At 43.4% G+C, this 26,157-nt stretch overlaps 15 pseudogenes; all 15 read left to right on the top strand.

Moving 5' to 3' along the window:
* Positions 1 to 1,298: 1,298 nt before the first annotated feature.
* Positions 1,299 to 1,562, top strand: LOC130338283 (U2 spliceosomal RNA; annotated as a pseudogene).
* A 1,469-nt stretch (positions 1,563 to 3,031) lies between these two features.
* LOC130339166 (U2 spliceosomal RNA) lies at positions 3,032 to 3,295 on the top strand (annotated as a pseudogene).
* Positions 3,296 to 4,733: 1,438 nt separating this feature from the next.
* Positions 4,734 to 4,997, top strand: LOC130339155 (U2 spliceosomal RNA; annotated as a pseudogene).
* A 1,460-nt stretch (positions 4,998 to 6,457) lies between these two features.
* On the top strand, positions 6,458 to 6,722 carry LOC130338084 (U2 spliceosomal RNA; annotated as a pseudogene).
* Positions 6,723 to 8,223: 1,501 nt separating this feature from the next.
* LOC130340590 (U2 spliceosomal RNA) lies at positions 8,224 to 8,488 on the top strand (annotated as a pseudogene).
* A 1,466-nt stretch (positions 8,489 to 9,954) lies between these two features.
* LOC130341000 (U2 spliceosomal RNA) lies at positions 9,955 to 10,219 on the top strand (annotated as a pseudogene).
* A 1,468-nt stretch (positions 10,220 to 11,687) lies between these two features.
* LOC130340014 (U2 spliceosomal RNA) lies at positions 11,688 to 11,952 on the top strand (annotated as a pseudogene).
* A 1,470-nt stretch (positions 11,953 to 13,422) lies between these two features.
* LOC130339144 (U2 spliceosomal RNA) lies at positions 13,423 to 13,686 on the top strand (annotated as a pseudogene).
* Positions 13,687 to 15,150: 1,464 nt separating this feature from the next.
* On the top strand, positions 15,151 to 15,414 carry LOC130339133 (U2 spliceosomal RNA; annotated as a pseudogene).
* A 1,470-nt stretch (positions 15,415 to 16,884) lies between these two features.
* LOC130339122 (U2 spliceosomal RNA) lies at positions 16,885 to 17,148 on the top strand (annotated as a pseudogene).
* Positions 17,149 to 18,601: 1,453 nt separating this feature from the next.
* LOC130341878 (U2 spliceosomal RNA) lies at positions 18,602 to 18,865 on the top strand (annotated as a pseudogene).
* A 1,466-nt stretch (positions 18,866 to 20,331) lies between these two features.
* Positions 20,332 to 20,595, top strand: LOC130339111 (U2 spliceosomal RNA; annotated as a pseudogene).
* A 1,473-nt stretch (positions 20,596 to 22,068) lies between these two features.
* On the top strand, positions 22,069 to 22,332 carry LOC130339100 (U2 spliceosomal RNA; annotated as a pseudogene).
* Positions 22,333 to 23,796: 1,464 nt separating this feature from the next.
* LOC130338007 (U2 spliceosomal RNA) lies at positions 23,797 to 24,060 on the top strand (annotated as a pseudogene).
* Positions 24,061 to 25,522: 1,462 nt separating this feature from the next.
* LOC130339089 (U2 spliceosomal RNA) lies at positions 25,523 to 25,786 on the top strand (annotated as a pseudogene).
* The last annotated feature ends 371 nt before the right edge of the window (positions 25,787 to 26,157 follow it).

The following is a 26,157-nucleotide window of genomic DNA, read 5'->3' as shown; positions in this document are numbered from 1 at the left end:
TAATAATAATCTAGCACACCTGTGCAGGTTTGACATGACATGACAGGTAGCTGTCTTGTGGGTGGTGCTGAATCCTGTTAAATGACATGAGGGTCTCATGCCTATACACAAGGGTGTGTCATTGCTGTTGCTTGACCATGCATTGGTTTCTGTGGTCAGTGAATGATAAAAACAAAATTTACCATCCATTGATGGATGGGAAATCCGCCATGAGGCATTTGTTTTTAGAAACTGCTGCTCACAACCAATGTTGCAATGGAGTGTCTCCATCTGCTGGTGGTATTGGAAAGGCATTAGTGCTATGACAGGGTCTGAAGAAGAAGAAGAAGAAGAAGAAGAAGACGGAAAAAAATATATATAAAAAGAAAAAGAGAGAGAGAGAGAGAGACTGACTTAGTGAGCGAGTGAGTGAGAGAGTGAGAGTGAGTGAGAGTGAGTGAGTGAGTGAGTGATTGAGTGAGTGAGTGAGTGAGTGAGAACAAATGAGTTAAAGCAAGTGAGTGAGAGAGATCGAATGAATGAAAGTCTGAATGACAGAAAGAAAAAAGGATGAAGAAAGAAGCATGAAGAAAAAAAAATGTATATGGAGTTGCTGACATGAGTGCAATCTACAAAGCCGTTGAGGCTGATCCTCATGGGAGGATTATTGCACCAGGACCCTTAGCACTTTTAAAATGCCATTCAATGCCACGGGCTAGATGTAAACTGCAGATGACCATGTTGTGGTAGTTACCATGGATACCCAAGTGATGTGTGAGCTAACACATAGGCCCAACAGATTCCAAGAAGGCCAGAATCACCAGCGGCACCACCATCGATTGTCAGGTCACCCGGATTCAGCAAATACCAGAGTCCAAAATGATGCAGGTTTATACTGTTAATTTTCAGTTTATTGTTACAGTTGGTGTTATTCCATGTCGGAAGGGACGCAGCTACAGCCAGTGGGGTAACTAGAGACAGGCAGGCAGCTATGTGCAACAAAGGTAGGCGTGTTGTTTTCATATGCAGATCTGAAATATTGTCTTATATGCAAGAGGAGGAGTGATGGGGGTTCAGGCAAAAGCCAGGCTATGGATTGCATTGCTAAATGCTCCATCAGAGTGCAATGGTCGCCTGTCCTTTTTTTAAGTGATGATGTGGGTTTAGCCTGTGCTGTATGTATGTATGTATGGGTGGCTGACTGCCACCCACCCAGAGAGTGTATGGGAGTCTGGTTGGCTGCCAGCCTTCCTTCCATTCCTATGAGTAATGTGAGTGCTTATGAAGGGGACATGGTTGGGTCCACCCCTTTCCCGGTTATCCCCTCTAGGCCTTTTGGCTTAGATCAAGTGTAAAAAAAGAAAGGATCTTGCGACAGATCGCATCCTGAGGCACGTTTTTTTTGGTGTGAATACTTGCACTTGGGTGACTTGTGAGCACATACTGATACATACGTTCCCTATCTGGGGACCATAAATTAAATGGATTTTTGAGAAAGGGAGCTGATTTGGAAGCTTGCTTCTGTCGCCCTATGCATTGACCCGATGTGGCAGTATCTTCGGGTAGTGAACAGTGCACCACCCCATTCCAGTGTTAAACAAGAAAGATTCTCATTTAATCCTCCGTGGGTGAGAATTTGAGTTTGAGAATTGGAGACCAAAATGATGAGTTGCACTGACTGGTTTATGAACGTCTATTCATTTAGCGTTTTAATGACCATGTTTGCACACTGGTGTAAAAAAATAAAATAAAACTAAATAATAATAATCTAGCACACCTGTGCAGGTTTGACATGACATGACAGGTAGCTGTCTTGTGGGTGGTGCTGAATCCTGTTAAATGACATGAGGGTCTCATGCCTATACACAAGGGTGTGTCATTGCTGTTGCTTGACCATGCATTGGTTTCTGTGGTCAGTGAATGATAAAAACAAAATTTACCATCCATTGATGGATGGGAAATCCGCCATGAGGCATTTGTTTTTAGAAACTGCTGCTCACAACCAATGTTGCAATGGAGTGTCTCCATCTGCTGGTGGTATTGGAAAGGCATTAGTGCTATGACAGGGTCTGAAGAAGAAGAAGAAGAAGAAGAAGAAGACGGAAAAAAATATATATAAAAAGAAAAAGAGAGAGAGAGAGAGAGACTGACTTAGTGAGCGAGTGAGTGAGAGAGTGAGAGTGAGTGAGAGTGAATGAGTGAGTGAGTGATTGAGTGAGTGAGTGAGTGAGAACAAATGAGTTAAAGCAAGTGAGTGAGAGAGATCGAATGAATGAAAGTCTGAATGACAGAAAGAAAAAAGGATGAAGAAAGAAGCATGAAGAAAAAAAAATGTATATGGAGTTGCTGACATGAGTGCAATCTACAAAGCCGTTGAGGCTGATCCTCATGGGAGGATTATTGCACCAGGACCCTTAGCACTTTTAAAATGCCATTCAATGCCACGGGCTAGATGTAAACTGCAGATGACCATGTTGTGGTAGTTACCATGGATACCCAAGTGATGTGTGAGCTAACACATAGGCCCAACAGATTCCAAGAAGGCCAGAATCACCAGCGGCACCACCATCGATTGTCAGGTCACCCGGATTCAGCAAATACCAGAGTCCAAAATGATGCAGGTTTATACTGTTAATTTTCAGTTTATCGTTACAGTTGGTGTTATTCCATGTCGGAAGGGACGCAGCTACAGCCAGTGGGGTAACTAGAGACAGGCAGGCAGCTATGTGCAACAAAGGTAGGCGTGTTGTTTTCATATGCAGATCTGAAATATTGTCTTATATGCAAGAGGAGGAGTGATGGGGGTTCAGGCAAAAGCCAGGCTATGGATTGCATTGCTAAATGCTCCATCAGAGTGCAATGGTCGCCTGTCCTTTTTTTAAGTGATGATGTGGGTTTAGCCTGTGCTGTATGTATGTATGTATGGGTGGCTGACTGCCACCCACCCAGAGAGTGTATGGGAGTCTGGTTGGCTGCCAGCCTTCCTTCCATTCCTATGAGTAATGTGAGTGCTCATGAAGGGGACATGGTTGGGTCCACCCCTTTCCCGGTTATCCCCTCTAGGCCTTTTGGCTTAGATCAAGTGTAAAAAAAGAAAGGATCTTGCGACAGATCGCATCCTGAGGCACGTTTTTTTTTGTGTGAATACTTGCACTTGGGTGACTTGTGAGCACATACTGATACATACGTTCCCTATCTGGGGACCATAAATTAAATGGATTTTTGAGAAAGGGAGCTGATTTGGAAGCTTGCTTCTGTCGCCCTATGCATTGACCCGATGTGGCAGTATCTTCGGGTAGTGAACAGTGCACCACCCCATTCCAGTGTTAAACAAGAAAGATTCTCATTTAATCCTCCGTGGGTGAGAATTTGAGTTTGAGAATTGGAGACCAAAATGATGAGTTGCACTGACTGGTTTATGAACGTCTATTCATTTAGCGTTTTAATGACCATGTTTGCACACTGATTGGTGTAAAAAAATAAAATAAAACTAAATAATAATAATCTAGCACACCTGTGCAGGTTTGACATGACATGACAGGTAGCTGTCTTGTGGGTGGTGCTGAATCCTGTTAAATGACATGAGGGTCTCATGCCTATACACAAGGGTGTGTCATTGCTGTTGCTTGACCATGCATTGGTTTCTGTGGTCAGTGAATGATAAAAACAAAATTTACCATCCATTGATGGATGGGAAATCCGCCATGAGGCATTTGTTTTTAGAAACTGCTGCTCACAACCAATGTTGCAATGGAGTGTCTCCATCTGCTGGTGGTATTGGAAAGGCATTAGTGCTATGACAGGGTCTGAAGAAGAAGAAGAAGAAGAAGAAGACGGAAAAAAATATATATAAAAAGAAAAAGAGAGAGAGAGAGAGACTGACTTAGTGAGCGAGTGAGTGAGAGAGAGTGAGTGAGTGAGTGAGTGAGTGAGAACAAATGAGTTAAAGCAAGTGAGTGAGAGAGATCGAATGAATGAAAGTCTGAATGACAGAAAGAAAAAAGGATGAAGAAAGAAGCATGAAGAAAAAAAAATGTATATGGAGTTGCTGACATGAGTGCAATCTACAAAGCCGTTGAGGCTGATCCTCATGGGAGGATTATTGCACCAGGACCCTTAGCACTTTTAAAATGCCATTCAATGCCACGGGCTAGATGTAAACTGCAGATGACCATGTTGTGGTAGTTACCATGGATACCCAAGTGATGTGTGAGCTAACACATAGGCCCAACAGATTCCAAGAAGGCCAGAATCACCAGCGGCACCACCATCGATTGTCAGGTCACCCGGATTCAGCAAATACCAGAGTCCAAAATGATGCAGGTTTATACTGTTAATTTTCAGTTTATCGTTACAGTTGGTGTTATTCCATGTCGGAAGGGACGCAGCTACAGCCAGTGGGGTAACTAGAGACAGGCAGGCAGCTATGTGCAACAAAGGTAGGCGTGTTGTTTTCATATGCAGATCTGAAATATTGTCTTATTTGCAAGAGGAGGAGTGATGGGGGTTCAGGCAAAAGCCAGGCTATGGATTGCATTGCTAAATGCTCCATCAGAGTGCAATGGTCGCCTGTCCTTTTTTTAAGTGATGATGTGGGTTTAGCCTGTGCTGTATGTATGTATGTATGGGTGGCTGACTGCCACCCACCCAGAGAGTGTATGGGAGTCTGGTTGGCTGCCAGCCTTCCTTCCATTCCTATGAGTAATGTGAGTGCTCATGAAGGGGACATGGTTGGGTCCACCCCTTTCCCGGTTATCCCCTCTAGGCCTTTTGGCTTAGATCAAGTGTAAAAAAAGAAAGGATCTTGCGACAGATCGCATCCTGAGGCACGTTTTTTTTTGTGTGAATACTTGCACTTGGGTGACTTGTGAGCACATACTGATACATACGTTCCCTATCTGGGGACCATAAATTAAATGGATTTTTGAGAAAGGGAGCTGATTTGGAAGCTTGCTTCTGTCGCCCTATGCATTGACCCGATGTGGCAGTATCTTCGGGTAGTGAACAGTGCACCACCCCATTCCAGTGTTAAACAAGAAAGATTCTCATTTAATCCTCCGTGGGTGAGAATTTGAGTTTGAGAATTGGAGACCAAAATGATGAGTTGCACTGACTGGTTTATGAACGTCTATTCATTTAGCGTTTTAATGACCATGTTTGCACACTGATTGGTGTAAAAAAATAAAATAAAACTAAATAATAATAATCTAGCACACCTGTGCAGGTTTGACATGACATGACAGGTAGCTGTCTTGTGGGTGGTGCTGAATCCTGTTAAATGACATGAGGGTCTCATGCCTATACACAAGGGTGTGTCATTGCTGTTGCTTGACCATGCATTGGTTTCTGTGGTCAGTGAATGATAAAAACAAAATTTACCATCCATTGATGGATGGGAAATCCGCCATGAGGCATTTGTTTTTAGAAACTGCTGCTCACAACCAATGTTGCAATGGAGTGTCTCCATCTGCTGGTGGTATTGGAAAGGCATTAGTGCTATGACAGGGTCTGAAGAAGAAGAAGAAGAAGACGGAAAAAAATATATATAAAAAGAAAAAGAGAGAGAGAGAGAGAGACTGACTTAGTGAGCGAGTGAGTGAGAGAGTGAGAGTGAGTGAGAGTGAATGAGTGAGTGAGTGATTGAGTGAGTGAGTGAGTGAGAACAAATGAGTTAAAGCAAGTGAGTGAGAGAGATCGAATGAATGAAAGTCTGAATGACAGAAAGAAAAAAGGATGAAGAAAGAAGCATGAAGAAAAAAAAATGTATATGGAGTTGCTGACATGAGTGCAATCTACAAAGCCGTTGAGGCTGATCCTCATGGGAGGATTATTGCACCAGGACCCTTAGCACTTTTAAAATGCCATTCAATGCCACGGGCTAGATGTAAACTGCAGATGACCATGTTGTGGTAGTTACCATGGATACCCAAGTGATGTGTGAGCTAACACATAGGCCCAACAGATTCCAAGAAGGCCAGAATCACCAGCGGCACCACCATCGATTGTCAGGTCACCCGGATTCAGCAAATACCAGAGTCCAAAATGATGCAGGTTTATACTGTTAATTTTCAGTTTATCGTTACAGTTGGTGTTATTCCATGTCGGAAGGGACGCAGCTACAGCCAGTGGGGTAACTAGAGACAGGCAGGCAGCTATGTGCAACAAAGGTAGGCGTGTTGTTTTCATATGCAGATCTGAAATATTGTCTTATATGCAAGAGGAGGAGTGATGGGGGTTCAGGCAAAAGCCAGGCTATGGATTGCATTGCTAAATGCTCCATCAGAGTGCAATGGTCGCCTGTCCTTTTTTTAAGTGATGATGTGGGTTTAGCCTGTGCTGTATGTATGTATGGGTGGCTGACTGCCACCCACCCAGAAAGTGTATGGGAGGCTGGTTGGCTGCCAGCCTTCCTTCCATTCCTATGAGTAATGTGAGTGCTCATGAAGGGGACATGGTTGGGTCCACCCCTTTCCCGGTTATCCCCTCTAGGCCTTTTGGCTTAGATCAAGTGTAAAAAAAAGAAAGGATCTTGCGACAGATCGCATCCTGAGGCATGTTTTTTTTTGTGTGAATACTTGCACTTGGGTGACTTGTGAGCACATACTGATACATATGTTCCCTATCTGGGGACCATAAATTAAATGGATTTTTGAGAAAGGGAGCTGATTTGGAAGCTTGCTTCTGTCGCCCTATGCATTGACCCGATGTGGCAGTATCTTCGGGTAGTGAACAGTGCACCACCCCATTCCAGTGTTAAACAAGAAAGATTCTCATTTAATCCTCCGTGGGTGAGAATTTGAGACCAAAATGATGAGTTGCACTGACTGGTTTATGAACGTCTATTCATTTAGCGTTTTAATGACCATGTTTGCACACTGATTGGTCTAAAAAAATAAAATAAAACTAAATAATAATAATCTAGCACACCTGTGCAGGTTTGACATGACATGACAGGTAGCTGTCTTGTGGGTGGTGCTGAATCCTGTTAAATGACATGAGGGTCTCATGCCTATACACAAGGGTGTGTCATTGCTGTTGCTTGACCATGCATTGGTTTCTGTGGTCAGTGAATGATAAAAACAAAATTTACCATCCATTGATGGATGGGAAATCCGCCATGAGGCATTTGTTTTTAGAAACTGCTGCTCACAACCAATGTTGCAATGGAGTGTCTCCATCTGCTGGTGGTATTGGAAAGGCATTAGTGCTATGACAGGGTCTGAAGAAGAAGAAGAAGAAGAAGACGGAAAAAAATATATATAAAAAGAAAAAGAGAGAGAGAGAGAGAGACTGACTTAGTGAGCGAGTGAGTGAGAGAGTGAGAGTGAGTGAGAGTGAATGAGTGAATGAATGAGTGAATGAGTGAATGAGTGAGTGAGTGAGTGAGTGAGTGAGTGATTGAGTGAGTGAGTGGGTGAGTGAGAACAAATGAGTTAAAGCAAGTGAGTGAGAGAGATCGAATGAATGAAAGTCTGAATGACAGAAAGAAAAAAGGATGAAGAAAGAAGCATGAAGAAAAAAAAATGTATATGGAGTTGCTGACATGAGTGCAATCTACAAAGCCGTTGAGGCTGATCCTCATGGGAGGATTATTGCACCAGGACCCTTAGCACTTTTAAAATGCCATTCAATGCCACGGGCTAGATGTAAACTGCAGATGACCATGTTGTGGTAGTTACCATGGATACCCAAGTGATGTGTGAGCTAACACATAGGCCCAACAGATTCCAAGAAGGCCAGAATCACCAGCGGCACCACCATCGATTGTCAGGTCACCCGGATTCAGCAAATACCAGAGTCCAAAATGATGCAGGTTTATACTGTTAATTTTCAGTTTATCGTTACAGTTGGTGTTATTCCATGTCGGAAGGGACGCAGCTACAGCCAGTGGGGTAACTAGAGACAGGCAGGCAGCTATGTGCAACAAAGGTAGGCGTGTTGTTTTCATATGCAGATCTGAAATATTGTCTTATTTGCAAGAGGAGGAGTGATGGGGGTTCAGGCAAAAGCCAGGCTATGGATTGCATTGCTAAATGCTCCATCAGAGTGCAATGGTCGCCTGTCCTTTTTTTAAGTGATGATGTGGGTTTAGCCTGTGCTGTATGTATGTATGTATGGGTGGCTGACTGCCACCCACCCAGAGAGTGTATGGGAGTCTGGTTGGCTGCCAGCCTTCCTTCCATTCCTATGAGTAATGTGAGTGCTCATGAAGGGGACATGGTTGGGTCCACCCCTTTCCCGGTTATCCCCTCTAGGCCTTTTGGCTTAGATCAAGTGTAAAAAAAGAAAGGATCTTGCGACAGATCGCATCCTGAGGCACGTTTTTTTTTTGTGTGAATACTTGCACTTGGGTGACTTGTGAGCACATACTGACACATACGTTCCCTATCTGGGGACCATAAATTAAATGGATTTTTGAGAAAGGGAGCTGATTTGGAAGCTTGCTTCTGTCGCCCTATGCATTGACCCGATGTGGCAGTATCTTCGGGTAGTGAACAGTGCACCACCCCATTCCAGTGTTAAACAAGAAAGATTCTCATTTAATCCTCCGTGGGTGAGAATTTGAGTTTGAGAATTGGAGACCAAAATGATGAGTTGCACTGACTGGTTTATGAACGTCTATTCATTTAGCGTTTTAATGACCATGTTTGCACACTGATTGGTGTAAAAAAATAAAATAAAACTAAATAATAATAATCTAGCACACCTGTGCAGGTTTGACATGACATGACAGGTAGCTGTCTTGTGGGTGGTGCTGAATCCTGTTAAATGACATGAGGGTCTCATGCCTATACACAAGGGTGTGTCATTGCTGTTGCTTGACCATGCATTGGTTTCTGTGGTCAGTGAATGATAAAAACTAAATTTACCATCTATTGATGGATGGGAAATCCGCCATGAGGCATTTGTTTTTAGAAACTGCTGCTCACAACCAATGTTGCAATGGAGTGTCTCCATCTGCTGGTGGTATTGGAAAGGCATTAGTGCTATGACAGGGTCTGAAGAAGAAGAAGAAGAAGACGGAAAAAAATATATATAAAAAGAAAAAGAGAGAGAGAGAGAGACTGACTTAGTGAGCGAGTGAGTGAGAGAGTGAGAGTGAGTGAGAGTGAATGAGTGAGTGAGTGATTGAGTGAGTGAGTGAGTGAGTGAGTGAGAACAAATGAGTTAAAGCAAGTGAGTGAGAGAGATCGAATGAATGAAAGTCTGAATGACAGAAAGAAAAAAGGATGAAGAAAGAAGCATGAAGAAAAAAAAATGTATATGGAGTTGCTGACATGAGTGCAATCTACAAAGCCGTTGAGGCTGATCCTCATGGGAGGATTATTGCACCAGGACCCTTAGCACTTTTAAAATGCCATTCAATGCCACGGGCTAGATGTAAACTGCAGATGACCATGTTGTGGTAGTTACCATGGATACCCAAGTGATGTGTGAGCTAACACATAGGCCCAACAGATTCCAAGAAGGCCAGAATCACCAGCGGCACCACCATCGATTGTCAGGTCACCCGGATTCAGCAAATACCAGAGTCCAAAATGATGCAGGTTTATACTGTTAATTTTCAGTTTATCGTTACAGTTGGTGTTATTCCATGTCGGAAGGGACGCAGCTACAGCCAGTGGGGTAACTAGAGACAGGCAGGCAGCTATGTGCAACAAAGGTAGGCGTGTTGTTTTCATATGCAGATCTGAAATATTGTCTTATATGCAAGAGGAGGAGTGATGGGGGTTCAGGCAAAAGCCAGGCTATGGATTGCATTGCTAAATGCTCCATCAGAGTGCAATGGTCGCCTGTCCTTTTTTTAAGTGATGATGTGGGTTTAGCCTGTGCTGTATGTATGTATGGGTGGCTGACTGCCACCCACCCAGAAAGTGTATGGGAGGCTGGTTGGCTGCCAGCCTTCCTTCCATTCCTATGAGTAATGTGAGTGCTCATGAAGGGGACATGGTTGGGTCCACCCCTTTCCCGGTTATCCCCTCTAGGCCTTTTGGCTTAGATCAAGTGTAAAAAAAAGAAAGGATCTTGCGACAGATCGCATCCTGAGGCACGTTTTTTTTTGTGTGAATACTTGCACTTGGGTGACTTGTGAGCACATACTGATACATACGTTCCCTATCTGGGGACCATAAATTAAATGGATTTTTGAGAAAGGGAGCTGATTTGGAAGCTTGCTTCTGTCGCCCTATGCATTGACCCGATGTGGCAGTATCTTCGGGTAGTGAACAGTGCACCACCCCATTCCAGTGTTAAACAAGAAAGATTCTCATTTAATCCTCCGTGGGTGAGAATTTGAGTTTGAGAATTGGAGACCAAAATGATGAGTTGCACTGACTGGTTTATGAACGTCTATTCATTTAGCGTTTTAATGACCATGTTTGCACACTGATTGGTGTAAAAAAATAAAATAAAACTAAATAATAATAATCTAGCACACCTGTGCAGGTTTGACATGACATGACAGGTAGCTGTCTTGTGGGTGGTGCTGAATCCTGTTAAATGACATGAGGGTCTCATGCCTATACACAAGGGTGTGTCATTGCTGTTGCTTGACCATGCATTGGTTTCTGTGGTCAGTGAATGATAAAAACAAAATTTACCATCCATTGATGGATGGGAAATCCGCCATGAGGCATTTGTTTTTAGAAACTGCTGCTCACAACCAATGTTGCAATGGAGTGTCTCCATCTGCTGGTGGTATTGGAAAGGCATTAGTGCTATGACAGGGTCTGAAGAAGAAGAAGAAGAAGACGGAAAAAAATATATATAAAAAGAAAAAGAGAGAGAGAGAGAGAGACTGACTTAGTGAGCGAGTGAGTGAGAGAGTGAGAGTAAGTGAGAGTGAATGAGTGAGTGAGTGATTGAGTGAGTGAGTGAGTGAGTGAGAACAAATGAGTTAAAGCAAGTGAGTGAGAGAGATCGAATGAATGAAAGTCTGAATGACAGAAAGAAAAAAGGATGAAGAAAGAAGCATGAAGAAAAAAAAATGTATATGGAGTTGCTGACATGAGTGCAATCTACAAAGCCGTTGAGGCTGATCCTCATGGGAGGATTATTGCACCAGGACCCTTAGCACTTTTAAAATGCCATTCAATGCCACGGGCTAGATGTAAACTGCAGATGACCATGTTGTGGTAGTTACCATGGATACCCAAGTGATGTGTGAGCTAACACATAGGCCCAACAGATTCCAAGAAGGCCAGAATCACCAGCGGCACCACCATCGATTGTCATGTCACCCGGATTCAGCAAATACCAGAGTCCAAAATGATGCAGGTTTATACTGTTAATTTTCAGTTTATCGTTACAGTTGGTGTTATTCCATGTCGGAAGGGACACAGCTACAGCCAGTGGGGTAACTAGAGACAGGAAGGCAGCTATGTGCAACAAAGGTAGGCGTGTTGTTTTCATATGCAGATCTGAAATATTGTCTTATATGCAAGAGGAGGAGTGATGGGGGTTCAGGCAAAAGCCAGGCTATGGATTGCATTGCTAAATGCTCCATCAGAGTGCAATGGTCGCCTGTCCTTTTTTTAAGTGATGATGTGGGTTTAGCCTGTGCTGTATGTATGTATGTATGGGTGGCTGACTGCCACCCACCCAGAAAGTGTATGGGAGGCTGGTTGGCTGCCAGCCTTCCTTCCATTCCTATGAGTAATGTGAGTGCTCATGAAGGGGACATGGTTGGGTCCACCCCTTTCCCGGTTATCCCCTCTAGGCCTTTTGGCTTAGATCAAGTGTAAAAAAAGAAAGGATCTTGCGACAGATCGCATCCTGAGGCACGTTTTTTTTTTGTGTGAATACTTGCACTTGGGTGACTTGTGAGCACATACTGATACATACGTTCCCTATCTGGGGACCATAAATTAAATGGATTTTTGAGAAAGGGAGCTGATTTGGAAGCTTGCTTCTGTCGCCCTATGCATTGACCCGATGTGGCAGTATCTTCGGGTAGTTAACAGTGCACCACCCCATTCCAGTGTTAAACAAGAAAGATTCTCATTTAATCCTCCGTGGGTGAGAATTTGAGTTTGAGAATTGGAGACCAAAATGATGAGTTGCACTGACTGGTTTATGAACGTCTATTCATTTAGCGTTTTAATGACCATGTTTGCACACTGATTGGTGTAAAAAAATAAAATAAAACTAAATAATAATAATCTAGCACACCTGTGCAGGTTTGACATGACATGACAGGTAGCTGTCTTGTGGGTGATGCTGAATCCTGTTAAATGACATGAGGGTCTCATGCCTATACACAAGGGTGTGTCATTGCTGTTGCTTGACCATGCATTGGTTTCTGTGGTCAGTGAATGATAAAAACAAAATTTACCATCCATTGATGGATGGGAAATCCGCCATGAGGCATTTGTTTTTAGAAACTGCTGCTCACAACCAATGTTGCAATGGAGTGTCTCCATCTGCTGGTGGTATTGGAAAGGCATTAGTGCTATGACAGGGTCTGAAGAAGAAGAAGAAGAAGACGGAAAAAAATATATATAAAAAGAAAAAGAGAGAGAGAGAGAGAGAGACTGACTTAGTGAGCGAGTGAGTGAGAGAGTGAGAGTGAGTGAGAGTGAATGAGTGAGTGAGTGATTGAGTGAGTGAGTGAGTGAGTGAGAACAAATGAGTTAAAGCAAGTGAGTGAGAGAGATCGAATGAATGAAAGTCTGAATGACAGAAAGAAAAAAGGATGAAGAAAGAAGCATGAAGAAAAAAAAATGTATATGGAGTTGCTGACATGAGTGCAATCTACAAAGCCGTTGAGGCTGATCCTCATGGGAGGATTATTGCACCAGGACCCTTAGCACTTTTAAAATGCCATTCAATGCCACGGGCTAGATGTAAACTGCAGATGACCATGTTGTGGTAGTTACCATGGATACCCAAGTGATGTGTGAGCTAACACATAGGCCCAACAGATTCCAAGAAGGCCAGAATCACCAGCGGCACCACCATCGATTGTCAGGTCACCCGGATTCAGCAAATACCAGAGTCCAAAATGATGCAGGTTTATACTGTTAATTTTCAGTTTATCGTTACAGTTGGTGTTATTCCATGTCGGAAGGGACGCAGCTACAGCCAGTGGGGTAACTAGAGACAGGCAGGCAGCTATGTGCAACAAAGGTAGGCGTGTTGTTTTCATATGCAGATCTGAAATAGTGTCTTATATGCAAGAGGAGGAGTGATGGGGGTTCAGGCAAAAGCCAGGCTATGGATTGCATTGCTAAATGCTCCATCAGAGTGCAATGGTCGCCTGTCCTTTTTTTAAGTGATGATGTGGGTTTAGCCTGTGCTGTATGTATGTATGTATGGGTGGCTGACTGCCACCCACCCAGAGAGTGTATGGGAGGCTGGTTGGCTGCCAGCCTTCCTTCCATTCCTATGAGTAATGTGAGTGCTCATGAAGGGGACATGGTTGGGTCCACCCCTTTCCCGGTTATCCCCTCTAGGCCTTTTGGCTTAGATCAAGTGTAAAAAAAGAAAGGATCTTGCGACAGATCGCATCCTGAGGCACGTTTTTTTTTGTGTGAATACTTGCACTTGGGTGACTTGTGAGCACATACTGATACATACGTTCCCTATCTGGGGACCATAAATTAAATGGATTTTTGAGAAAGGGAGCTGATTTGGAAGCTTGCTTCTGTCGCCCTATGCATTGACCCGATGTGGCAGTATCTTCGGGTAGTGAACAGTGCACCACCCCATTCCAGTGTTAAACAAGAAAGATTCTCATTTAATCCTCCGTGGGTGAGAATTTGAGTTTGAGAATTGGAGACCAAAATGATGAGTTGCACTGACTGGTTTATGAACGTCTATTCATTTAGCGTTTTAATGACCATGTTTGCACACTGATTGGTGTAAAAAAATAAAATAAAACTAAATAATAATAATCTAGCACACCTGTGCAGGTTTGACATGACATGACAGGTAGCTGTCTTGTGGGTGGTGCTGAATCCTGTTAAATGACATGAGGGTCTCATGCCTATACACAAGGGTGTGTCATTGCTGTTGCTTGACCATGCATTGGTTTCTGTGGTCAGTGAATGATAAAAACAAAATTTACCATCCATTGATGGATGGGAAATCCGCCATGAGGCATTTGTTTTTAGAAACTGCTGCTCACAACCAATGTTGCAATGGAGTGTCTTCATCTGCTGGTGGTATTGGAAAGGCATTAGTGCTATGACAGGGTCTGAAGAAGAAGAAGAAGAAGACGGAAAAAAATATAGATAAAAAGAAAAAGAGAGAGAGAGAGAGAGACTGACTTAGTGAGCGAGTGAGTGAGAGAGTGAGAGTGAGTGAGAGTGAATGAGTGAGTGAGTGATTGAGTGAGTGAGTGAGTGAGAACAAATGAGTTAAAGCAAGTGAGTGAGAGAGATCGAATGAATGAAAGTCTGAATGACAGAAAGAAAAAAGGATGAAGAAAGAAGCATGAAGAAAAAAAAATGTATATGGAGTTGCTGACATGAGTGCAATCTACAAAGCCGTTGAGGCTGATCCTCATGGGAGGATTATTGCACCAGGACCCTTAGCACTTTTAAAATGCCATTCAATGCCACGGGCTAGATGTAAACTGCAGATGACCATGTTGTGGTAGTTACCATGGATACCCAAGTGATGTGTGAGCTAACACATAGGCCCAACAGATTCCAAGAAGGCCAGAATCACCAGCGGCACCACCATCGATTGTCAGGTCACCCGGATTCAGCAAATACCAGAGTCCAAAATGATGCAGGTTTATACTGTTAATTTTCAGTTTATCGTTACAGTTGGTGTTATTCCATGTCGGAAGGGACGCAGCTACAGCCAGTGGGGTAACTAGAGACAGGCAGGCAGCTATGTGCAACAAAGGTAGGCGTGTTGTTTTCATATGCAGATCTGAAATATTGTCTTATTTGCAAGAGGAGGAGTGATGGGGGTTCAGGCAAAAGCCAGGCTATGGATTGCATTGCTAAATGCTCCATCAGAGTGCAATGGTCGCCTGTCCTTTTTTTAAGCGATGATGTGGGTTTAGCCTGTGCTGTATGTATGTATGTATGGGTGGCTGACTGCCACCCACCCAGAGAGTGTATGGGAGTCTGGTTGGCTGCCAGCCTTCCTTCCATTCCTATGAGTAATGTGAGTGCTCATGAAGGGGACATGGTTGGGTCCACCCCTTTCCCGGTTATCCCCTCTAGGCCTTTTGGCTTAGATCAAGTGTAAAAAAAGAAAGGATCTTGCGACAGATCGCATCCTGAGGCACGTTTTTTTTTGTGTGAATACTTGCACTTGGGTGACTTGTGAGCACATACTGATACATACGTTCCCTATCTGGGGACCATAAATTAAATGGATTTTTGAGAAAGGGAGCTGATTTGGAAGCTTGCTTCTGTCGCCCTATGCATTGACCCGATGTGGCAGTATCTTCGGGTAGTGAACAGTGCACCACCCCATTCCAGTGTTAAACAAGAAAGATTCTCATTTAATCCTCCGTGGGTGAGAATTTGAGTTTGAGAATTGGAGACCAAAATGATGAGTTGCACTGACTGGTTTATGAACGTCTATTCATTTAGCGTTTTAATGACCATGTTTGCACACTGATTGGTGTAAAAAAATAAAATAAAACTAAATAATAATAATCTAGCACACCTGTGCAGGTTTGACATGACATGACAGGTAGCTGTCTTGTGGGTGGTGCTGAATCCTGTTAAATGACATGAGGGTCTCATGCCTATACACAAGGGTGTGTCATTGCTGTTGCTTGACCATGCATTGGTTTCTGTGGTCAGTGAATGATAAAAACAAAATTTACCATCCATTGATGGATGGGAAATCCGCCATGAGGCATTTGTTTTTAGAAACTGCTGCTCACAACCAATGTTGCAATGGAGTGTCTCCATCTGCTGGTGGTATTGGAAAGGCATTAGTGCTATGACAGGGTCTGAAGAAGAAGAAGAAGAAGACGGAAAAAAATATATATAAAAAGAAAAAGAGAGAGAGAGAGAGAGAGACTGACTTAGTGAGCGAGTGAGTGAGAGAGTGAGAGTGAGTGAGAGTGAATGAGTGAGTGAGTGATTGAGTGAGTGAGTGAGTGAGTGAGAACAAATGAGTTAAAGCAAGTGAGTGAGAGAGATCGAATGAATGAAAGTCTGAATGACAGAAAGAAAAAAGGATGAAGAAAGAAGCATGAAGAAAAAAAAATGTATATGGAGTTGCTGACATGAGTGCAATCTACAAAGCCGTTGAGGCTGATCCTCATGGGAGGATTATTGCACCAGGACCCTTAGCACTTTTAAAATGCCATTCAATGCCACGGGCTAGATGTAAACTGCAGATGACCATGTTGTGGTAGTTACCATGGACACCCAAGTGATGTGTGAGCTAACACATAGGCCCAACAGATTCCAAGAAGGCCAGAATCACCAGCGGCACCACCATCGATTGTCAGGTCACCCGGATTCAGCAAATACCAGAGTCCAAAATGATGCAGGTTTATACTGTTAATTTTCAGTTTATCGTTACAGTTGGTGTTATTCCATGTCGGAAGGGACGCAGCTACAGCCAGTGGGGTAACTAGAGACAGGCAGGCAGCTATGTGCAACAAAGGTAGGCGTGTTGTTTTCATATGCAGATCTGAAATATTGTCTTATATGCAAGAGGAGGAGTGATGGATGTTCAGGCAAAAGCCAGGCTATGGATTGCATTGCTAAATGCTCCATCAGAGTGCAATGGTCGCCTGTCCTTTTTTTAAGTGATGATGTGGGTTTAGCCTGTGCTGTATGTATGTATGTATGGGTGGCTGACTGCCACCCACCCAGAGAGTGTATGGGAGTCTGGTTGGCTGCCAGCCTTCCTTCCATTCCTATGAGTAATGTGAGTGCTCATGAAGGGGACATGGTTGGGTCCACCCCTTTCCCGGTTATCCCCTCTAGGCCTTTTGGCTTAGATCAAGTGTAAAAAAAGAAAGGATCTTGCGACAGATCGCATCCTGAGGCACGTTTTTTTTTGTGTGAATACTTGCACTTGGGTGACTTGTGAGCACATACTGATACATACGTTCCCTATCTGGGGACCATAAATTAAATGGATTTTTGAGAAAGGGAGCTGATTTGGAAGCTTGCTTCTGTCGCCCTATGCATTGACCCGATGTGGCAGTATCTTCGGGTAGTGAACAGTGCACCACCCCATTCCAGTGTTAAACAAGAAAGATTCTCATTTAATCCTCCGTGGGTGAGAATTTGAGTTTGAGAATTGGAGACCAAAATGATGAGTTGCACTGACTGGTTTATGAACGTCTATTCATTTAGCGTTTTAATGACCATGTTTGCACACTGATTGGTGTAAAAAAATAAAATAAAACTAAATAATAATAATCTAGCACACCTGTGCAGGTTTGACATGACATGACAGGTAGCTGTCTTGTGGGTGGTGCTGAATCCTGTTAAATGACATGAGGGTCTCATGCCTATACACAAGGGTGTGTCATTGCTGTTGCTTGACCATGCATTGGTTTCTGTGGTCAGTGAATGATAAAAACAAAATTTACCATCCATTGATGGATGGGAAATCCGCCATGAGGCATTTGTTTTTAGAAACTGCTGCTCACAACCAATGTTGCAATGGAGTGTCTCCATCTGCTGGTGGTATTGGAAAGGCATTAGTGCTATGACAGGGTCTGAAGAAGAAGAAGAAGACGGAAAAAAATATATATAAAAAGAAAAAGAGAGAGAGAGAGAGAGAGAGACTGACTTAGTGAGCGAGTGAGTGAGAGAGTGAGAGTGAGTGAGAGTGAATGAGTGAGTGAGTGAGTGAGTGAGAACAAATGAGTTAAAGCAAGTGAGTGAGAGAGATCGAATGAATGAAAGTCTGAATGACAGAAAGAAAAAAGGATGAAGAAAGAAGCATGAAGAAAAAAAAATGTATATGGAGTTGCTGACATGAGTGCAATCTACAAAGCCGTTGAGGCTGATCCTCATGGGAGGATTATTGCACCAGGACCCTTAGCACTTTTAAAATGCCATTCAATGCCACGGGCTAGATGTAAACTGCAGATGACCATGTTGTGGTAGTTACCATGGATACCCAAGTGATGTGTGAGCTAACACATAGGCCCAACAGATTCCAAGAAGGCCAGAATCACCAGCGGCACCACCATCGATTGTCAGGTCACCCGGATTCAGCAAATACCAGAGTCCAAAATGATGCAGGTTTATACTGTTAATTTTCAGTTTATCGTTACAGTTGGTGTTATTCCATGTCGGAAGGGACGCAGCTACAGCCAGTGGGGTAACTAGAGACAGGCAGGCAGCTATGTGCAACAAAGGTAGGCGTGTTGTTTTCATATGCAGATCTGAAATATTGTCTTATTTGCAAGAGGAGGAGTGATGGGGGTTCAGGCAAAAGCCAGGCTATGGATTGCATTGCTAAATGCTCCATCAGAGTGCAATGGTCGCCTGTCCTTTTTTTAAGTGATGATGTGGGTTTAGCCTGTGCTGTATGTATGTATGTATGGGTGGCTGACTGCCACCCACCCAGAGAGTGTATGGGAGTCTGGTTGGCTGCCAGCCTTCCTTCCATTCCTATGAGTAATGTGAGTGCTCATGAAGGGGACATGGTTGGGTCCACCCCTTTCCCGGTTATCCCCTCTAGGCCTTTTGGCTTAGATCAAGGGTAAAAAAAGAAAGGATCTTGTGACAGATCGCATCCTGAGGCACGTTTTTTTTTGTGTGAATACTTGCACTTGGGTGACTTGTGAGCACATACTGATACATACGTTCCCTATCTGGGGACCATAAATTAAATGGATTTTTGAGAAAGGGAGCTGATTTGGAAGCTTGCTTCTGTTGCCCTATGCATTGACCCGATGTGGCAGTATCTTCGGGTAGTGAACAGTGCACCACCCCATTCCAGTGTTAAACAAGAAAGATTCTCATTTAATCCTCCGTGGGTGAGAATTTGAGTTTGAGAATTGGAGACCAAAATGATGAGTTGCACTGACTGGTTTATGAACGTCTATTCATTTAGCGTTTTAATGACCATGTTTGCACACTGATTGGTGTAAAAAAATAAAATAAAACTAAATAATAATAATCTAGCACACCTGTGCAGGTTTGACATGACATGACAGGTAGCTGTCTTGTGGGTGGTGCTGAATCCTGTTAAATGACATGAGGGTCTCATGCCTATACACAAGGGTGTGTCATTGCTGTTGCTTGACCATGCATTGGTTTCTGTGGTCAGTGAATGATAAAAACAAAATTTACCATCCATTGATGGATGGGAAATCCGCCATGAGGCATTTGTTTTTAGAAACTGCTGCTCACAACCAATGTTGCAATGGAGTGTCTCCATCTGCTGGTGGTATTGGAAAGGCATTAGTGCTATGACAGGGTCTGAAGAAGAAGAAGAAGAAGACGGAAAAAAATACATATAAAAAGAAAAAGAGAGAGAGAGAGAGACTGACTTAGTGAGCGAGTGAGTGAGAGAGTGAGAGTGAGTGAGAGTGAATGAGTGAGTGAGTGATTGAGTGAGTGAGTGAGTGAGTGAGAACAAATGAGTTAAAGCAAGTGAGTGAGAGAGATCGAATGAATGAAAGTCTGAATGACAGAAAGAAAAAAGTATGAAGAAAGAAGCATGAAGAAAAAAAAATGTATATGGAGTTGCTGACGTGAGTGCAATCTACAAAGCCGTTGAGGCTGATCCTCATGGGAGGATTATTGCACCAGGACCCTTAGCACTTTTAAAATGCCATTCAATGCCACGGGCTAGATGTAAACTGCAGATGACCATGTTGTGGTAGTTACCATGGATACCCAAGTGATGTGTGAGCTAACACATAGGCCCAACAGATTCCAAGAAGGCCAGAATCACCAGCGGCACCACCATCGATTGTCAGGTCACCCGGATTCAGCAAATACCAGAGTCCAAAATGATGCAGGTTTATACTGTTAATTTTCAGTTTATCGTTACAGTTGGTGTTATTCCATGTCGGAAGGGACGCAGCTACAGCCAGTGGGGTAACTAGAGACAGGCAGGCAGCTATGTGCAACAAAGGTAGGCGTGTTGTTTTCATATGCAGATCTGAAATATTGTCTTATATGCAAGAGGAGGAGTGATGGGGGTTCAGGCAAAAGCCAGGCTATGGATTGCATTGCTAAATGCTCCATCAGAGTGCAATGGTCGCCTGTCCTTTTTTTAAGTGATGATGTGGGTTTAGCCTGTACTGTATGTATGTATGTATGGGTGGCTGACTGCCACCCACCCAGAGAGTGTATGGGAGTCTGGTTGGCTGCCAGCCTTCCTTCCATTCCTATGAGTAATGTGAGTGCTCATGAAGGGGACATGGTTGGGTCCACCCCTTTCCCGGTTATCCCCTCTAGGCCTTTTGGCTTAGATCAAGTGTAAAAAAAGAAAGGATCTTGCGACAGATCGCATCCTGAGGCACGTTTTTTTTTGTGTGAATACTTGCACTTGGGTGACTTGTGAGCACATACTGATACATACGTTCCCTATCTGGGGACCATAAATTAAATGGATTTTTGAGAAAGGGAGCTGATTTGGAAGCTTGCTTCTGTCGCCCTATGCATTGACCCGATGTGGCAGTATCTTCGGGTAGTGAACAGTGCACCACCCCATTCCAGTGTTAAACAAGAAAGATTCTCATTTAATCCTCCGTGGGTGAGAATTTGAGTTTGAGAATTGGAGACCAAAATGATGAGTTGCACTGACTGGTTTATGAACGTCTATTCATTTAGCGTTTTAATGACCATGTTTGCACACTGATTGGTGTAAAAAAATAAAATAAAACTAAATAATAATAATCTAGCACACCTGTGCAGGTTTGACATGACATGACAGGTAGCTGTCTTGTGGGTGGTGCTGAATCCTGTTAAATGACATGAGGGTCTCATGCCTATACACAAGGGTGTGTCATTGCTGTTGCTTGACCATGCATTGGTTTCTGTGGTCAGTGAATGATAAAAACAAAATTTACCATCCATTGATGGATGGGAAATCCGCCATGAGGCATTTGTTTTTAGAAACTGCTGCTCACAACCAATGTTGCAATGGAGTGTCTCCATCTGCTGGTGGTATTGGAAAGGCATTAGTGCTATGACAGGGTCTGAAGAAGAAGAAGAAGAAGAAGACGGAAAAAAATATATATAAAAAGAAAAAGAGAGAGAGAGAGAGAGAGACTGACTTAGTGAGCGAGTGAGTGAGAGAGTGAGAGTGAGTGAGAGTGAATGAGTGAGTGAGTGATTGAATGAGTGAGTGAGTGAGTGAGAACAAATGAGTTAAAGCAAGTGAGTGAGAGAGATCGAATGAATGAAAGTCTGAATGACAGAAAGAAAAAAGGATGAAGAAAGAAGCATGAAGAAAAAAAAATGTATATGGAGTTGCTGACATGAGTGCAATCTACAAAGCCGTTGAGGCTGATCCTCATGGGAGGATTATTGCACCAGGACCCTTAGCACTTTTAAAATGCCATTCAATGCCACGGGCTAGATGTAAACTGCAGATGACCATGTTGTGGTAGTTACCATGGATACCCAAGTGATGTGTGAGCTAACACATAGGCCCAACAGATTCCAAGAAGGCCAGAATCACCAGCGGCACCACCATCGATTGTCAGGTCACCCGGATTCAGCAAATACCAGAGTCCAAAATGATGCAGGTTTATACTGTTAATTTTCAGTTTATCGTTACAGTTGGTGTTATTCCATGTCGGAAGGGACGCAGCTACAGCCAGTGGGGTAACTAGAGACAGGCAGGCAGCTATGTGCAACAAAGGTAGGCGTGTTGTTTTCATATGCAGATCTGAAATATTGTCTTATATGCAAGAGGAGGAGTGATGGGGGTTCAGGCAAAAGCCAGGCTATGGATTGCATTGCTAAATGCTCCATCAGAGTGCAATGGTCGCCTGTCCTTTTTTTAAGTGATGATGTGGGTTTAGCCTGTGCTGTATGTATGTATGTATGGGTGGCTGACTGCCACCCACCCAGAGAGTGTATGGGAGTCTGGTTGGCTGCCAGCCTTCCTTCCATTCCTATGAGTAATGTGAGTGCTCATGAAGGGGACATGGTTGGGTCCACCCCTTTCCCGGTTATCCCCTCTAGGCCTTTTGGCTTAGATCAAGTGTAAAAAAAGAAAGGATCTTGCGACAGATCGCATCCTGAGGCACGTTTTTTTTTGTGTGAATACTTGCACTTGGGTGACTTGTGAGCACATACTGATACATACGTTCCCTATCTGGGGACCATAAATTAAATGGATTTTTGAGAAAGGGAGCTGATTTGGAAGCTTGCTTCTGTCGCCCTATGCATTGACCCGATGTGGCAGTATCTTCGGGTAGTGAACAGTGCACCACCCCATTCCAGTGTTAAACAAGAAAGATTCTCATTTAATCCTCCGTGGGTGAGAATTTGAGTTTGAGAATTGGAGACCAAAATGATGAGTTGCACTGACTGGTTTATGAACGTCTATTCATTTAGCGTTTTAATGACCATGTTTGCACACTGATTGGTGTAAAAAAATAAAATAAAACTAAATAATAATAATCTAGCACACCTGTGCAGGTTTGACATGACATGACAGGTAGCTGTCTTGTGGGTGGTGCTGAATCCTGTTAAATGACATGAGGGTCTCATGCCTATACACAAGGGTGTGTCATTGCTGTTGCTTGACCATGCATTGGTTTCTGTGGTCAGTGAATGATAAAAACAAAATTTACCATCCATTGATGGATGGGAAATCCGCCATGAGGCATTTGTTTTTAGAAACTGCTGCTCACAACCAATGTTGCAATGGAGTGTCTCCATCTGCTGGTGGTATTGGAAAGGCATTAGTGCTATGACAGGGTCTGAAGAAGAAGAAAAAGAAGACAGAAAAAAATATATATAAAAAGAAAAAGAGAGAGAGAGAGAGAGACTGACTTAGTGAGCGAGTGAGTGAGAGAGTGAGAGTGAGTGAGAGTGAATGAGTGAGTGAGTGATTGAGTGAGTGAGTGAGTGAGTGAGAACAAATGAGTTAAAGCAAGTGAGTGAGAGAGATCGAATGAATGAAAGTCTGAATGACAGAAAGAAAAAAGGATGAAGAAAGAAGCATGAAGAAAAAAAAATGTATATGGAGTTGCTGACATGAGTGCAATCTACAAAGCCGTTGAGGCTGATCCTCATGGGAGGATTATTGCACCAGGACCCTTAGCACTTTTAAAATGCCATTCAATGCCACGGGCTAGATGTAAACTGCAGATGACCATGTTGTGGTAGTTACCATGGATACCCAAGTGATGTGTGAGCTAACACATAGGCCCAACAGATTCCAAGAAGGCCAGAATCACCAGCGGCACCACCATCGATTGTCAGGTCACCCGGATTCAGCAAATACCAGAGTCCAAAATGATGCAGGTTTATACTGTTAATTTTCAGTTTATCGTTACAGTTGGTGTTATTCCATGTCGGAAGGGACGCAGCTACAGCCAGTGGGGTAACTAGAGACAGGCAGGCAGCTATGTGCAACAAAGGTAGGCGTGTTGTTTTCATATGCAGATCTGAAATATTGTCTTATATGCAAGAGGAGGAGTGATGGGGGTTCAGGCAAAAGCCAGGCTATGGATTGCATTGCTAAATGCTCCATCAGAGTGCAATGGTCGCCTGTCCTTTTTTTAAGTGATGATGTGGGTTTAGCCTGTGCTGTATGTATGTATGGGTGGCTGACTGCCACCCACCCAGAGAGTGTATGGGAGTCTGGTTGGCTGCCAGCCTTCCTTCCATTCCTATGAGTAATGTGAGTGCTCATGAAGGGGACATGGTTGGGTCCACCCCTTTCCCGGTTATCCCCTCTAGGCCTTTTGGCTTAGATCAAGTGTAAAAAAAGAAAGGATCTTGCGACAGATCGCATCCTGAGGCACTTTTTTTTTTGTGTGAATACTTGCACTTGGGTGACTTGTGAGCACATACTGATACACACGTTCCCTATCTGGGGACCATAAATTAAATGGATTTTTGAGAAAGGGAGCTGATTTGGAAGCTTGCTTCTGTCGCCCTATGCATTGACCCGATGTGGCAGTATCTTCGGGTAGTGAACAGTGCACCACCCCATTCCAGTGTTAAACAAGAAAGATTCTCATTTAATCCTCCGTGGGTGAGAATTTGAGTTTGAGAATTGGAGACCAAAAAGATGAGTTGCACTGACTGGTTTATGAACGTCTATTCATTTAGCGTTTTAATGACCATGTTTGCACACTGATTGGTGTAAAAAAATAAAATAAAACTAAATAATAATAATCTAGCACACCTGTGCAGGTTTGACATGACATGACAGGTAGCTGTCTTGTGGGTGGTGCTGAATCCTGTTAAATGACATGAGGGTCTCATGCCTATACACAAGGGTGTGTCATTGCTGTTGCTTGACCATGCATTGGTTTCTGTGGTCAGTGAATGATAAAAACAAAATTTACCATCCATTGATGGATGGGAAATCCGCCATGAGGCATTTGTTTTTAGAAACTGCTGCTCACAACCAATGTTGCAATGGAGTGTCTCCATCTGCTGGTGGTATTGGAAAGGCATTAGTGCTATGACAGGGTCTGAAGAAGAAGAAGAAGAAGACGGAAAAAAATATATATAAAAAGAAAAAGAGAGAGAGAGACTGACTTAGTGAGCGAGTGAGTGAGAGAGTGAGAGTGAGTGAGAGTGAATGAGTGAGTGAGTGATTGAGTGAGTGAGTGAGTGAGAACAAATGAGTTAAAGCAAGTGAGTGAGAGAGATCGAATGAATGAAAGTCTGAATGACAGAAAGAAAAAAGGATGAAGAAAGAAGCATGAAGAAAAAAAAATGTATATGGAGTTGCTGACATGAGTGCAATCTACAAAGCCGTTGAGGCTGATCCTCATGGGAGGATTATTGCACCAGGACCCTTAGCACTTTTAAAATGCCATTCAATGCCACGGGCTAGATGTAAACTGCAGATGACCATGTTGTGGTAGTTACCATGGATACCCAAGTGATGTGTGAGCTAACACATAGGCCCAACAGATTCCAAGAAGGCCAGAATCACCAGCGGCACCACCATCGATTGTCAGGTCACCCGGATTCAGCAAATACCAGAGTCCAAAATGATGCAGGTTTATACTGTTAATTTTCAGTTTATCGTTACAGTTGGTGTTATTCCATGTCGGAAGGGACGCAGCTACAGCCAGTGGGGTAACTAGAGACAGGCAGGCAGCTATGTGCAACAAAGGTAGGCGTGTTGTTTTCATATGCAGATCTGAAATATTGTCTTATATGCAAGAGGAGGAGTGATGGGGGTTCAGGCAAAAGCCAGGCTATGGATTGCATTGCTAAATGCTCCATCAGAGTGCAATGGTCGCCTGTCCTTTTTTTAAGTGATGATGTGGGTTTAGCCTGTGCTGTATGTATGTATGTATGTATGGGTGGCTGACTGCCACCCACCCAGAGAGTGTATGGGAGTCTGGTTGGCTGCCAGCCTTCCTTCCATTCCTATGAGTAATGTGAGTGCTCATGAAGGGGACATGGTTGGGTCCACCCCTTTCCCGGTTATCCCCTCTAGGCCTTTTGGCTTAGATCAAGTGTAAAAAAAGAAAGGATCTTGCGACAGATCGCATCCTGAGGCACGTTTTTTTTTGTGTGAATACTTGCACTTGGGTGACTTGTGAGCACATACTGATACATACGTTCCCTATCTGGGGACCATAAATTAAATGGATTTTTGAGAAAGGGAGCTGATTTGGAAGCTTGCTTCTGTCGCCCTATGCATTGACCCGATGTGGCAGTATCTTCGGGTAGTGAACAGTGCACCACCCCATTCCAGTGTTAAACAAGAAAGATTCTCATTTAATCCTCCGTGGGTGAGAATTTGAGTTTGAGAATTGGAGACCAAAATGATGAGTTGCACTGACTGGTTTATGAACGTCTATTCATTTAGCGTTTTAATGACCATGTTTGCACACTGATTGGTGTAAAAAAATAAAATAAAACTAAATAATAATAATCTAGCACACCTGTGCAGGTTTGACATGACATGACAGGTAGCTGTCTTGTGGGTGGTGCTGAATCCTGTTAAATGACATGAGGGTCTCATGCCTATACACAAGGGTGTGTCATTGCTGTTGCTTGACCATGCATTGGTTTCTGTGGTCAGTGAATGATAAAAACAAAATTTACCATCCATTGA

The sequence above is a fragment of the Hyla sarda genome, chromosome 1 (genome assembly GCF_029499605.1).
Source record: "Hyla sarda isolate aHylSar1 chromosome 1, aHylSar1.hap1, whole genome shotgun sequence".
Lineage (NCBI taxonomy): Eukaryota > Metazoa > Chordata > Amphibia > Anura > Hylidae > Hyla > Hyla sarda.
The sequence above is the reverse complement of the archived record's forward strand: the minus strand, read 5'-3'. Positions and strand labels throughout refer to the sequence as shown.